Source organism: Varanus komodoensis, unplaced genomic scaffold (assembly GCF_004798865.1).
Source record: "Varanus komodoensis strain SLA01 unplaced genomic scaffold, ASM479886v1 scaffold21, whole genome shotgun sequence".
NCBI lineage: Eukaryota > Metazoa > Chordata > Lepidosauria > Squamata > Varanidae > Varanus > Varanus komodoensis.
The window spans coordinates 20433188-20450010 of record NW_025335589.1 but is presented as its reverse complement, the minus strand read 5'-3'; positions in this window follow the sequence as shown (position 1 = coordinate 20450010).

Here is a 16823-nt window from a genome sequence, read left to right as displayed (position 1 = left end):
TGTCTTCCCGAAAGGCATTATTATTTTGTAGCTTTAACTTTAAACTTTTTTGTTTATTTGAGCTGTACTTAGACTATAGACCTTGCACTCAAATGAAGATTTATCACCCACTTTCTCTAACTTCTTGAACTGTAGTCAGGTTTTTTTCCCCTTCTTTTTAAAACCTGAGTGGTTCTATTTGTTGTTAATTATCCTCAGCATTTTCCCAAGACAATGTAACTTCCTGGGGTTCACCTCACAATAAAATCCAATGTAACTGAGTTGCTTCCATTGACTCTCAGGAGATGATTAAAAGAAACAAATAATTATAGCACTGGTGACAAGAGGGTAATTACTAGACATCATGACGATGCAGGAGTGGGGAATTGACATTTGTACTCCTTGGTCCCTAGAACAAGTGGCTGGTAGGCTTGCAGTAAACAATTAACAATTCTCTCATGACTTCAGTAGAAGTTTAAAACACATGCACATAATTTTCATCTCTTGCCTTTGAGCTCTGTGGACATCACAGAGTGTGTGAATTGACTGGTGCCCTCGGGCACTTTTAATTTGATAAGTAGGAATGTGTCGCACTTTTGCTGAAACGGTTATGCTCACAGTGAATTCAATTTATTTAAAGATAAACTTGGAACATCCAAAGTGCACTTTCTGGATTTTCTCAGTTGTTACTTAACACGCTATTTACTTCCGTTGAGATTTATAACTGCAAGAGCACTTCTACACACGGTAGCAGACAACGGTTGATAAGTTTGCCCCCTGCAAAATGGACGTTGGAAGCCACACCAGCTTAGGCATGCTTCATTACAAGCTGTGCATTGAAGAAGAGTGGATACAGCTGGAGCTAAGATGGCAGTGAGGGAAGCAGCCAATAGAACCACTTCACATATTTTTGAGGGGTCTAGTTGGTGGGATGGCTATAAATTTGGGAGTGGATGGAATCTCTGTACTAATTTACTGAGCATGTTCTAAAGCTTGCAATCAATTTGGAACTCAATAGTGAATTCATGATACACACTGATCAAGGCTTGCTACAAAGGTGAGCATTACAAATGGATAGGTTTCGAACAAGTCAATGAATTATGAAGTTCTGCACCAACTAATCATAGGGTGTTCTTCTAGCTGTAGTAATAAAAACAGAGGTTTATAGCATACCACAGTAGACTTGGAATTCCATAATATTTTTGACTGCCTTAGAAGGCATGGTGCTGAGCCTATGTGGTATGTTGGCAACCCTCAAAATCATTTACAAGGCAGGAGAAGTCTCATAGACATCAACTGTGTACCAGTGGCCTGCTGTAAGTATAGGAGCTTTGGTACATGCCTGTGGCTCCACATTCCCTTGGGATTTTTTCCATTTACTTCAGTGGAAGCAAAAACTCCACATATTCCATTCCAAACATCCATGAAAGTAAGTGAAGCTATCATATGTACATGAGTTCTGTATGCCCACAGAAATATGCCAGTAATGGAAACTAAGGAAACTGCACTGTGAAAAAACAAGGGTAAATCTTCAGTGGATCATGGCCAAATAATAATTCCCAAATATTCATGGAGAACTTGTTTTTCAATGAAATAATTGAAACAATTGCTTCTATAAAAGTTTCATAGATTGTAAGTTCCCAGCACTTTCTTCCAGACATCTAACAAAAGTGTAATGGAATAAATGATGGGACTTCCAGAACCAGGAATATGTAAGAGCCCTACAAATTCTTCTTAAAGGTGTACTGGTGGTGGTAGAAGTCTTACTCCAAAGCTCCCTTCTACTTAAACTTCATGAATTTTGAATTACAATAGAACTTCTTCTGGAGTAATTATGACTACCAATTGATTTTATTATGATGAAGACAATCAAAGTGCATGCCTAATTAATTTGTCTGACTATTTACAATAAATTGTTATCTGTGTTGGCACACAGTTGAAGCAGGGATGCATGAGGAAAACATTTTTTAAGAAGACACCCACTGTTGGAAGAAATTAATAACTATATAATGAGCCTTTCTCCCTGTAACAATATGAACTGAAGGAGTGGTCTGAAAACATTATTACAGCATTCCCTTCATCATAATGCACTTCGTTCAGCAGTCATTGTTGCAGCTGAAGCACTGGGGCATATGCTCAAATGTTGATTAATGTTCGCATCATATTGATCTTGGATAGCTGGGCATAACAGGATCACATTGTACAGTAAACTTCAAATTGATTCTTAACAGAATCATTTTCAAAGTAATTCAACGCTGATTTATTCATGAATCCACAGGAGCCATTTTCTCCCTTTCCTACTGTAGCTTTGAGATGTGAGATATAATGCAGTTGTCTTTGCCCAGATGTGCGCCTCAGCAGTGCTTTAGTTTCACCCTTCACACTGGGAATTATGATGGCTTCTTGGGTGATGCATATTAACTAATACAAATTGCATCACTTTAGACACATTCTGTTAGCTTCTGAGGACTGGGTGAGTAAATGAGTGAAAAGGAGGCATGTAGGAAACATTTTCAGGAGCAGAATCAGGAAGGCCTTTGGACTTTGTGGGCTGCACACAGTGCGGGGGGGGGGGGGCTGGGTTCTATACACCCATGCACCCATGATACATGTACATTTACCATCTCTCCCTCTTCTCTCTCCCACATACAGACTTTTCCCACCTGTGTGCACATGCGCACTACAGCACACAGCAATGGAAAAATTTAAATCTTACCTTGTGTCTCACTGTGATAGAGAGAGTATGAGATAGGGGTGTTGAAGCAGAGTTCCGGCTAGTACAGAATTCTTTCTGGAGTCACGCAAATGCAAGTAGAATGTCCCTTCAGGCATTGCCAGTGAATGTGGCTGGCTGGATACAGAAGGGATAGGGTCTGTTGTGTCCAGGGGCTTAGGGCACTGGGCCAGCATGCTCATATCCATCTCCCTGCACAGTCCATCTCTCACATATTCAGCTGAATACCTGAACAGAGCCATATTGAAAAAAAATATTTTTCTGATTATATCATTTTAGTATGGACGAATGTATGTACTTACAGTGGAATGCAAGGGCTGCTTCACATTCAGGAGCATGTGAAGAACAGAAGAAGCTGACTTCAGCTAAGTCAGGCCATGGGCTCGTCTAACTCAGTACTGTCCACACTGACTGTCACATCCAGGAGTTTGGGCAGGAATTTTTCCATCCTTACTTGGAGATACTGGAGACAGAACCTGGCACCTTCTACATCCAGAGGTCATTCTTTCCCACTGCACCTTGCACATGAGAAATATTTGGTATGTGCCTGTGATATAGCCTATTCATATTTTTAACAGTCTGTTTCATAGAATTGTATATCCCTGACAAGTACAATTGATTGCAGTTAGATGACATGTGTGACTGGTGGCATATGGATTTAGTGTGAAATGGCAGTTTTGCTTGGAGTAGGGATGGTTCAGGGGAATCATTTTGGCTGTTCCTGAATGCCTGTTCACATGATCTGAAATGCTGTCTTTAGTCAAGTCATAAGCATGCTGTGCATATTGTTCAAACTGGGCTGGTCCTACCATTGGGCAGACTGAATGGCTGCCTTAGGCTGAGAATCTGAGGTAGAAAAACATTCATTATTGTTGCATATTTACTCTGAAAAGAATTTGCACAACAATTCCTGACCTGCATGCCAAAATAATCTAACCAACCATCATCATTATGTACCTTGGATCTAGGTTGAAGGGATTTGTATTTCTACCTCTGGGAGCAAAATATCATAAGCTGGTTCTTGCTCATTGCAAATTTGCTTTTGCTTTTGCTCAGGGCATGTAATTTTACCCCCAGGAAAATATGTGTCAGGAAAATATACTGAATCCAGGGGGTCTGGCCAAGCATCCTTGGGATCAAGATTGCCCCCAACCATGATATTATTACAGTGAAGTGCTGTTTCTGATCTACCACTCCACAAGCTCAGTTGGTCGGATCAAAAGCAATGAAGGCTACTTCTGAGCATCGAATAAAAGTATGCCCCAAGGCCTTTGTGTTATTGTATTACAACAACATGATATCTTTCAGAACTTTAATTCCCATCAGTCCAGCCTGCATGGCCAATGGTCAGGATTGCTGGTCGCTGCAGCCCAAAACATCTGCAGAGCTTTAAATGGCATGTGTTCACCTGCCATTTAATACGAGATACTTCTTTCACGTACTGAGTCTTGGTTTATAATCGTAATATAGCATTATATTGCTATATTATGCAGTGAAAAGTAAGAGGTAAACATCATTTAGCTTATTCCTGCCTTATTAGTAATATAGTACCTTGAAAACCTTTAAAAGGGCAACATAATAACATGGCAACAGAGTTATCAGGCTGTCTAAAACACAGCTTTACAATGCCATATCTTTATGGTTGCAGTTCTAATGAATCTTTTATTTCATTGGAATTTATAATTTTTATGCTTTCAGGCCACAAATAGGAATGGTAAGTGAACTGTGCTGAGAGCAGCAGCCCTCTCCTGAAATAAATAGCTGTTAAGGCACAGTTGATTCTTGAGAAGTATATATTGCAATTTTAAAAAGTGATGAGCTACTACTAGTTGCATATGATAATGAATGAACAACATGACTTCCCCAGTAGAGCAATCAGGGTTGACAGAACTCTTGCAACTAATTGCAATATTTATTTATTTATTCATTCATTCATTCATGCCCATTTCTATGCTGTCCCATAGTCGAAGGTTCTCTGGGTGGCTTACAAATGCTAAAACAGCATAAAAACATACATAGAGCACGAAACAATTAATAATCAGATAAAATAGATAAAACAATAAAATAATAGATAACATCTCATAATAAAATATACCCACACGCACCAAATAAATACAACTGATAAATTAAGCAAAAATAAATTAATAAATAATAATTATGACAAGTTATAAAAGAACTTACTTGCCAGTTTAGCTGCTTAGGATTTTAGAGTGTTTACTGCTGGGGTTACTGTGGATCCCTGACAGTTATAAAAATTAACATTTTATTTTTGCTTTGTTTTGGACTGGGAAATAAATGCAAGTTCAATGGCCGGGAAGTACATGGAGAAGAACTGCTGGCAGTTTAGTCATACTAAATAGCAGTAACTGCTCATAGACATAACTACCAAGAGAGTAGTAATCCCCCACACTCATATTCTAGAATGATTCATATAAATTGGATAGAACCACTGCACTGCAGTAGCTCCAACACCTAGCCCAAACTGTCTATCCAGAAGTCTACCATGGATATTGGTATCTAAAGCTGCTGAGATGTCCAAAAAAATCAGCAGGGTCAAATTTCCCCTCTCTGGGAATCAACAAGGTCAAATGTTCCAGTGTCCCTGTTGCTCTCTCTTACAGGATGAACAAGGCAATTTTCATTTAAAACCAGGCTTAAAGCCTCATTATAATGAATCTAGATAATACGTTTCATTCAAGAGTGTCTAGAGTTGACTGGCAAACACCCAGCTCAGCACTTTGCAGAGTAGATATTTGTAAAAAGTCTATAACTCTTAATATCTTCCATGTCCAAGTTAGGCTTCTTTGACACCAGCCTAACTTGATTTATTTATTTAAAACATTTCTAATCCAATCAATAACTAATGTTCTCAGGGTGGTTGATGACTGGTAACATAACCTCTGGATCTTTGCTGTCTGTCATATGTAGTAAGGCTTGAAATATAACAGTAAAGTACTCTGGTGGTCATTTAGAGCTGATCAAGCATCTTGTCTGCAGCCTTAGGTCTCCCCAAAAGACAGTTTTTCATTAAACTAATTCATGTTCTCGAATCCTCCAGCTAATAGATATGGGTCAAATGTGGTGTTGCCGTGGCACAGTTTCATCATTAAAATGCCATGCACACTTGATACCACTGTGCTACCAAGGGCTCTTTTGTCTCCTTGGTCCAGATTTCAGGATGTCATGAGCCATTCAGAAAAGCTTCAGTGGAAAACATTGAGAAGATGCAATAAGTGTGGATAAGTTGTGTGTCTCTGCCACCATCCCCACAGCAGAACAGACTCAGTAGTTTTCTGTTTTGGTTAGATTTGGTATGAGTGGCTTGCATGTGCTCTCTAGCTGTCTTCCCTCTTATTCCATTATCTTCTGTTCAAGTGTATACAAAGATCTGCCTGACTTTACTCCAAGGAAAGGACACTTGGACATGATTGCATCAACTACTTGAATCATCTGTATGTTCCACAGTGTGGGAACACCAGCCAGACTAGTGCAAAATTTCCTCTGGCATCTGCTGAATCCATTAGCCTACATTTAGGACAGGCTGTTTTACTAGGCTCCTTACCTTGGCAGAGCAGGAAGATTACTATGAGTCTAACCTTCAATAGGATCCAACCTGGACAAGGAGATAAATGTTAATTTCCCCATTTTCAGATTGCTTTTCAGTCAAGAAAACCAAATAAAGCAAATATCTCCCTACAAGCCCACCTATGGATGATCAAATCTCCAAACCAGTAATGAAACAACAACACCAAACTGCTGAATTGATGACAAAAAGACATTTAGGATGATGCAAGTCACCAAGTTATAGAACTAGCCACATATTTTAAAGAGAATGAAAGTCAAATGATAGAACCATTAAAACGTTTGGGACAAATTTGAAAAAGCGTAGGAAGAATTACTATAAGCAATAAAAAGAAACACACTGATATTGTTTAGACAACATTTTCTTTTCTTTTGCTGCCTCAGTGTAACTCAGGAATGAAAAACAAATGCTAAGGAATGGTTCTGGTCTGCATGGATCATCGACCTTAATGATCATCGACCCTGCATGCTATCTATTTTGGAGCGTTTAAAAACGATTCTAGCAAGGTAGGCATTAAAAGTGCAACACCTCCTTTCATGGCTGTCTGTAATGCACTAAAAGAAAGTTCCCTGTCTACAGAGTGTATCGAACTCTTATTTATATTTAGCTGAACAATAGATAGCACAGGATTTTGTGCAACAGTGTTCACTTGCACATTACAAGTGTGTAATTGTCTTTGCATTCTCTCCCTTCATTTGCAATTGAGATCTTCACTTATTTTTAGTAGCAGAAAGAATCTAAAGAAGAGAAATATAATGCAGCAGTTATTGCAATCTTGGCTTATTTTTAGTAGCAGGGAGAATCTAGAAAAGGGAAAGATGAACCAGCAGTCAAGAGTGGAGCTATGAGCTCTTGCCACTCTTGAAGTCCTGCCAACTATCTTTGGCAGCAAACTGGAGAAGAAGAAAACTGAGCAAAGTGCTAAAGGAAAGTTCTGCATATGTATCTGGATATTTACTTATTGATTGAGCAGTTAGTAAACATGGTCTGAAAAAAAGATTTTGCCCACAGCTGCCATTTCCCCAGTTGTAGCTCCTGTTATGTGATATTCCAATAGACTCCAAAGAGCAGCAAAGTAGTCTTTATGCAGAATTACCAAAGAGAGTATCATTACTGAGATATGTGACAGATGTATTTTTTTGCCAATGGAAGAGCAACCCTGCTTCCCACTACAAGCCTGTGCTGGATCTCAGTGGCAAGCTGTAAGCAATTTCTGCTGCTCATGTTTTGCTGAAGGCTCTTGGAGGTGCAGCTGCCATGTGGCTGGCAATGCCACCAGGAAGGCTCAGGTTGAGCAGCAGAAGCCCTAACAATACAAGCTGTAATATAAAACTCTAGTCACCTAGGGAATCACCAACGGTACCACATGGTTGGATTTAAATATTTAATCTAATAAAATAACAAGCCCCAGCAAGTGAGTATGTGTGATTGTTACTTTGGGGAAATCACTGCATGGTTTATAGTGTATGGATGCAGGAACAAGGGCACTGTAAAGCTTTTCCAGAAGCCTAAAATAAAACAAAAGGTCTTACTGCTGTTACTCTCTTGCATATTTAGTACTGCTGTTACTCTCTTGCATATTTAGCAAAGTAGTCGCTATTTTTCAATATGGAACAGAAACAGACATACAATGAATATTCCTTGACTGCAGTGCTGCATTACATGAATGGAGTGCATGATTCCATTTGCTTTAGATTCCAGCATTACAACCCTATTTGAGTCCTTAAATCATGTGTATGGAAACCATGCGGCAAGCATATAGCTGGTACCTCTTTAGGATCAAGACCCAAGGTAGGGATGGACACCAGTGTTTTCACTTCACATTTTAATGGGAACCATAGTGAGGGCCAAAACTCAAATTATCTCACAATATATGCACTTCTCTGAATTTTTCAATGGAGCTCTCAAATCAAAGCATGCATGCAAAAATATGTGTATGCAGGTATAATCCTATTGGAATGCCTGTAAGCCCCCAGACTTGGATGCTAATGAGGAGCAAATGCAGAGTGCATCTAGCTGGGGCAACTTGGAAGGGGAAAGAAGGAGGCAAGAACAACATCAGAGTATTTCATACTCTGCCAATCCAGCCTCTTCCCTTCCCCTTCGATAAAAATGCCTCATTTCACTCCCTCTTTGAGATTGTTTTCCTGACCTTGGGAAACTGCTGGCTTGGTTTGTTCCATGTCACCCAAGAGGTAGCAGGCAGGTTTGAGGCTGGACCATTGTTTCCAGTCTTGAAGTTGGAATCCGCACTATCCTATGGCCCCAAGAATGCTGTCTAGGGCTCATTGGATCATTCTGTGAAAATAATCAGAAATAAAGTATTTTAGAAACACTGGTTGCACAATGTATTTGGTTAATAAACACAATGCTTATATTCGGAGAAATGTACAAGAAAAATGCTTCTGATTTATGTAATTTAAAAAATCTTGAAGAATCTTATGTAAGACTGGAGAAATGTTCATAGTTTTAGATAAACCAAACTTCAGAGTGGAAAAGTGAGCAACTGATAGAAACAGAAACAAATAGATCTGTCCAACTCTAACTTGCAGTCAGCTGAAGTTGCTCTGGGGCAGTCTTTAAGGGTGCACCATTTTCTGTTTGTTAAAAATGTGGTGGCTAGACTGCTGATTAAAAGTTGCTGTTTAGGACATGTGATGCCATTCTTATTTTGAAATGTATTTGTATTGGTTTTGAAATAATAAAAACATACCAACAGCACATATCTGCGGGAGAGGCCCTTCTCCGGGAACCCTCCATGAAAGAAATTAGGAGGGTAGGTACTCGGAGGAGGGCTTTCTCTGCGGTAGCGCCCAATCTATGGAATGCGCTCCCCAGAGAGGTCCGCCTGGCGCCGTCGTTATTTGTTTTTCAGCGCCAGGCGAAGACCTTTTTATTTAAGCGTCATTTTAATTGTTAACAGTATTTATTTTATCTGGCCAGGGCGACTTCTTTTATATTGTTATTTATTTTATATTGTTATTTTATCTTGTCACTTTTGTAATTTTCTTCATATTGTGAGCTGCCCCGAGGCTTCGGCGAATGGGGCGGCATATAAATGTCTTAATAAATAAATAAATAAATAAAAATAAATATCCAATAATTCCCATTTGATCAGATAGACAGACAGTGCCTTCATTATTGAATTTCATATCATTTGATGTTGCTATATTTATTTCAGTGTCTTTCCATAAGTTATCATGTGTTTTTGATTGTCCTTATTTTCATTCGCATATTGTATAAAATATCTCCAGATTGTAAAGAAGTCTTCATTATTACAATATCATCGTTCTGCCCATTTTTGTTTTGTCAGATTTCCCACTGAAGCAATTGTCTATTATCTTTGCCTCTATAGCTTTATTGATAGTTCTGAGTTTTCTTTCCAGAATCTTGCTATTTTCAGTCCTGCAGCCATAGACAAGTTGTATCATTCTTTATGCATGAGATCTTTATTTTCTCCCTCAAATATTGACAACAATCCCAATGCTGGGCACACAATAATTTGTTAATTTTCATATATTCAGAAAACATGTCTGACCCAAAGGGTTGAATTGCTGAACATTTCCACCATAGCTGCAGCTAAATTCCCTTACCACGGCAATCTGTCTCTGGCTTGGTGAGTATTTTATGTTTAGAATTGATTTGAATGCCTGATTACCTTTAACATGATTTCTCTCATTTTACTACATATTTCATTGGTGTCCCCACTGCTCATTTGCAGATTTTGAAATTTATATCTCACTCCCATAGTTCCTTTGGACTTTTTGTTATAAGAAACAATTCAGCAATTGGAGTCAGATAATTGTGTATTGCTGTACACTTCATATATTTCGTCTGCTTGAATGATATTAGTTTCCATGTGTGAATAACTACATTGGCTTTTCATTCATTTCCAGGGCCGGTTCAAAGGGATGGTCATGACTTTAAAGCCTTATATAACCTAAGACTGGGGTAAGTATACTTGAGTCTTTTAATGCATTAGGATCATCAGCAGGTGCAGACTCAGCTTTGGTTGGAACCGATGAGAGTGTCTTTGGCCTGCCTGCATCTAGGGCATGGAATTCCCCGTGCAAAGTGGCCTGACTCCTCTTTTCCAGGTGGCCTTCCATGACAGTGTAAGCATCCTTCTGTTAAGTATAACTTTAATTTCATGGCTATTGTGGCTTCGGCACTCCAGGTTGTTGGTTTTTTGTTAATTGCTCCTTGATAACTTTTTTTTGTACAGGCTTATTTTTATCTGCTGCTGCTGCTTTTTTACATTCCTTTTTGCTTCCGATCATTTTATTGTACTTTGTGGTTAGCCAGTTTATACTTTTAAAAGGAATGGCAGGGTGTGTGCGCGCATGTATGTGTTTAAAGAAACAACAAAAATAAACAAATGAAACATGCAGAGATTGCAGCAGGGCCAGCTGGCATTATCCTGACTGCCCAATGCACACATAACGTGCTTGTTGATCCTCCTGGCCATTTTATCTAAAAAGTACAATAGATTTGGTACAAGAACTTTGCTATACATGGCTTCATAGTTCAGAAGCAGATTATGATCATAACGCCACTGGAATTACACACAAGGTAACAGATTATTTTTCATGTTTTGTCTGAACCTTGAATTCCAGGAAGAGGCTAAGCCCTCTCCTGAAGGCAACTGCATGAGGACGCTGTCTGATTAGGATGTATTGGATTTCTTTATAAGGGTTGTTTTGCTGTCAGTATCTTGAGTAATTTGGATGTCCAAGAATCAGTCACACTTTTTGCTGTTAAGTCCGAGGGCTCCTTTCAGGTTGGGCTCGTGGGTTGGCTTTAGGGAATAGGATTAACTGTATGGAATCAACATCACATGAGGAAAGGGAACATGACAAAGCCCAGAAAAGCAGTCACAACAGCATCCCATTCATTCATTCATTCATTCATTCATTCATTGTCTCTGAACAGTATCTCTGAACAATATCTCTATGAGCATGACACATTGCCCACAAGGTCTACAATTCTCTTCACCCCATGGGCAGTCAGAGGCACTTGGTTTCATTCTTATCTTCTGGGGCAGGGCAGTGAGAGGAGGTTCACATGAAATGAGAAGCCATGATACATTGTGGATCTGCTGTGTCATTTGAACCAAGGTCCAGAGTTCCTGCATGAACAAGCTACTTTTCTGAAACTATGGAGAAAATTGACAATCTCTTCTAAGGTTTCCATGCTTCACCATGGTTTTTCATGTCATCTGGACTCAGGTTCAGCATTTTATCATTATTGATACGGAAACACAATACAGCCCACTGGAAAGAGTCACTTCTAGACTTTGATCTCTACCACCCTCAACAACCTATCAACATACATATCATTTCTTGCTTTATTCCCATTGACCAGGCACTTTGTTCATTTCCTTGTTTATTTTTGCAAGCAGAGACAGTGCACAATATGAAAGGGAAAAAGCAGGAATTGCAGGGCACCTTTTTCATTTAATCAACATTTCAGTGGGTTTGGAGTGGCTGGGAAATGCTACAGCAATGCACTCAGGAGGGGAAAGGAAACCCACCTCAGTACTGAAATCAGAAAGAGGCTGCTGCAGCCCATAAGCAAAAATAAGGAAAGGTCTGGGATTTCATTTGTATGGGCTGTCAGGATGCATGGCAATTCTTGGAGGACATAGTAGAAGAAGTGTGGAAACAGTGTTGCTGTAGGAATCACAATTGTCTCACTGATAAGTTCTCACTGTGGAGACAGTGCAGGGGTGTTTGCAGTATGAACTCAGCTACTGTGGTTATATTTAGTGGCTGAAGAGCTGTTGCTAATATTTCAGGCTTGCTGTCAATCTGGAAAAAGAAGCAGAACACACATAGTCTGTAAGAGGTGTTGCACCTACAGGTGCCGGTCACAGGGACAGTGCTTTGTGAAGGTTACAATAGGGTTGGGTGCTAATGCATTAATCTCCTAGAGCAGTGGTGGCGAAACTAAGGGTTGCGTGCCACAGCAGGCACAGAGAGCCCTCTCTCTCGGCACGCGAGCCAAGCCACCCTAGCATTGTCCCAGCAGCCGAGCATCAGATAACAGCACACATAGGGGCCATGTGCATGCTCAGAAAGGAGTGGCGGTGCTAGGAGATGACGTCATGAGCTGCGACTCATTAGCCGCGACTCATCCGAACTTTCGCATGACCGGTCAATGTGCTCCCAAGCTGTGAGTTGTTTTTTCTAAACTAAAACCTCAGTTTTCTGGTTTTATTGCAGTATTTGCACTTTGTGATAAATAAGTGGTTTTTGGGTTGCAGCTTGGGCACTTGGTTTCTAAAAAGTTCGCCATCACTGTCCAAGGGCATTGCTGCTGGATCTCCCAGGGCGCATGGCACACGTCATGCTCCTAACATGGTTCACTGCCAACTCACCAAGACCAATTTCACAATAACTGGCTTTTCTTGGACTTACTGTGTGTGTTTCACTTTATTTATGGAAAGATCATGGAACATTATGTCTATTTACAATACAATGGCTTAACAAAAAATGGTAATCCCATTGTTATTGCAATTTCATTTTTCTTAGGATATTGTATCTTGGCATAATCTAGTTGCCCTGCGCTGACAATAGATAAGCACAGCAGAATAGTTCTTATTTGGAGAAGTTCTTAAGGTTGTTACGTGAATTAGGTTTGGAAATGCTCAAATAGTGTAGTAAAATGAATGTTTAATCCCATGTTGTATTGTGCTGACAATTTTTGTTCCATTTTTAGTGTGATAGTCAATGAATGAGTTGCTATTAAATCATCTATCTGAAAAGTATATGGTAATATAGGCCATGTATTTCCCTGGGATAAAAGGATGGGGAACATGGGGCATTCTTTGGATAATTACAAAACCATTTGCATGGCCTAAGGGGCAGTGAGAGTAGTGGGACATTTTAGAATCAAGATGGTGATTAAATTAAGTTTCTTAGGGTTAGAAATCCTGATTCTATTGAAGACTAGCTATGAAAATCTGTCTCTGAAGGATAAAATATAAAGAAGCTAATTATGGAATTCAGAACTCCTCAGAACATAATTTATTAAAGAAAGAACAAAACATGGCTAAAATCCATATTTCATTATTATAGTAACATAGGCAAGACAAAACCTGTGTTTATATGTTGATCTTTTATCTGAGCAATTTTATTAATTCCGAAATGTAAATGTACTATGAAATATTAATGGGGCACTACATTATGCCAACAATTAAAATGTCAAATTAAATATACCTGATGTAGTTTCCATGAGTGTATCGATGATATATGATCTGTCTGGTATGTTGAGCAACCTTGCTTGAGATTAAATTTTAACACAAGTTTATAGCTTTGAAATATCATTGAAAGGATTCTAGTTTCCTTGTTCTAAGGAAGATTCCTCCATTGTTGCTGATTATCACTGCCTGCTCAAATTGTAAATAAACCTTCTAATTTACTTAGCCCTAAAGAAAATTAACTTCCTCTCCTGTGCCACACAGGCAGCACCTTTCCTATTTCTTTCTGTTATGTAAAAGGAAGTCTAATTAATAATATATGAATTTAATGTTCATTTGGAACAGGAAAGACATTTTGTATATGCTGTTCATATAGCTCTCTTAGGGTTTTAATGATTATATCCGATTTGTTGCATTTATGGCCAGGTCTACACTTGTAGTAGAAGGTGATGGTAGAAAAGACCATGTTATTTCAGAGGGGAGATGAATGCTGCCCATAGACAATCCGTAATCTGACATCTTAAAACCAAAACAGGAGTGAAAGGAAAGGATTACACATTTTTTTACTGAACTACTTGTAACTTTTTAACTTGAAGGAAGCTTAGTTCTTGGAGACATTTAATAAACCTTCTACCAACTTGCTCTCACGTCATACAGATGGCCACCTCAGGAAAATTCTAGGATGTCACTCTGCTGGATGAGTATCCAAAGCTTTCTGTGAGGACAATAGAAAGATGGCTAAGGCTGCCACCCAATGTCCAAGTCAGTCTTGCAATGCTGAAACTGATACAGAAAGACCCATACTGGCTGTGAGATTGGAGGAAAGGTGCTCTGAATTCAGAGTCCCAACTCTGACCTTACAGCACTTGTTTGAGGTTGGAGCTTGAATTCCAAATAATTATATAGTTGGCTAAACAGCATCTTGTGGTCATGGGATTAGGCTCTATGCAATCTTATATTCATGTACTCAAAGTGGGCCCCATTAAACTCTGTGAGACTTATTTCTGAGTAAACATGTCTAGAATGTCATGATAGGACTTGAGATTACACAGGTTTTTTCTTATTTGGTGCCAGTAGAGGAGAAATGTTCATGGTTTAATGGTTTAGATACAACTCCTGAGTTAAAATAAACATGGTTTGTGACAGAGTACATGTCCAGTATACACACAGGCCCTGTTCAGGCATTAATAACTGGAATAGCCAATGCAAATATAGTTGGACTGTGAGGCTACATGTTAAACTCTACCTCAAAAGTTGCATAGCTCCTCAGTTTTTGAAACCCAACATCTGCAGTGATGAACCTCCCAAGAAATTTCCTTATGCAGGGAGTTTCCATGGATACGAAAGGCAACTCACTACAGAAGTTCACTGCAATTCTGTGAGGCTAAAAAGGCAGACCTTTATTGTCTGTCCTGGTAGGTTATGTCTCAACAGCATCGCGCACACACACAGCTTGCTTTGGAACTAAATCCATCCATTTTTGTGGTAACACTCAATCAAACAGGAATTAAGTATACTTAAATCATTGAAGTCTATGGGCAAAAAGCACACTTGACTCAGTGTTGGATTCTGGGTAATGATGATGATAATGCCTCAGTGAGAAATAACAAACAAGGTAACAAAACTTGCAGGCTCTCGTGTATATCACAATGTGAAGGTCAGATCAGTGTTTTGTTCACACAGTAGCCAAGCACCTGCCTGTACACAGACCTCTAGTAGGACACAGGTGTAACTCCTACTCATGCTCCCCATCAACTGGTGTAGTCAAATTCACTCCAATGTACACAGACCAACACTACATCAATAGCCTAAATCATGATGCCATCGTGGTAGAGCTCATGCAAAGCTATCACAGGCAGATATGTAGCTCCCTCAATGAAAAGTCCCAAAGTCTGTTCAATGTTTTGATAATTCTGAAAATTAATATTAAATACATGGACTCTGATTCTCTATATCAGGAAAGCAGAATGCAATTGCTATGCCTATCATGATCTAAAGTTATTTTTGAATGCTCAGGTAGTAGCAGCAGCCTAGCTAGGAATACTTTTCCTTAGGTTAACCTTGATCGTTAGCCAACCATTTCTTGAGTGAGATGCTATTGGTCATATTCATACATGCCTTAGTAACTTTCGGTTACAGTAACATGCTTTTATGTGTGACTGCTTGGATGCAGGGTTCATATTCTGGAAACCACTGGTTCAAAATGCAACAGCTGGAATGTTCACTGGTATGCATTATATGGAACATTTTCTTTTGGTGCTTTTTCTGCCAGTGGCTGCTGCTGTCCCAGTGGCCCATTTCAAGGTACTACCCACAGAATTTAAGAACCATTTCCAGTATGAAAATTGCTCCTGAAATCAACACTGGGCCCTGCTTTGTGTTTTCCCCACCAGCAGAAGGGCGGCAAGCAGATGAATAAAACAAGACCTTCTCAGTCATGGGGTCTGAATGTTTCCTGAAATTGTGGCCTTTGGCGAGCTGCAAGGAACTGGTTGGTTGTGTAGGGGCCAAGTTGTTATGATTTACCTCTTTCCTGGAGTTTTGTCATCTTCCATATGCTGTGATTTTAGGGTTAGTTTTCTTGGTATTTTCCAAATAGTTATGCGATGATTATGTTTATTGTTTTATTGTCAGCTGCTGTGAGCATCGGTAGATTGAAAGGCAGGATTGCCTTTATTTATGTAAAAAAATTCATACATTATTTCTTCCATCAGGCAAAGAGGATCAATAAAATGCATTTTTTTTAAAAAAAAATCAATCTATTCCTCAAACAATAAAAAGGGAATCTTGCTATTAACTTAAATGGGATGTGGAGTGTATCCATTTTATGGATTACTGCTTGTTAATATTTGCTAATAATTGTAATTCTCAGTGGATAGTGATGAGCTGGCAATTTCATTTTCATGTTGCCAAGGAATAAATGCTATGCATACTATGTTTCAGACAAAGGAATTTTTCTACATGTGTATCTGTTTTACATAGGTTGAAAATGATTCTTAATATCAAAGTTTGTGCCTGCTTTCTCTTGAAAAGCATCATTTGTTCTGAAGGAAGAAGAGGAGGAGACTTCTTCAGATACCAAGATCCTTATTTTACAATACAAAATGCCCTCTTTTGAGAGGAAGGTCTGGTGTTCTATAGCAAACTTCTGAGTAAAGACTGATAGAATTAAGCTAATTGTTTTCCTATTTTACACATTGCTCTTGGGTTACAGATAAGTGCTAATTGGAAATATTACTTTAAATGAGGTGTGTACGCATTCAGTGAAAGCATTTAAAATAGTATGATATGTGAATTGCTCAGTTTAGATAGAAGAGCTTCATGGG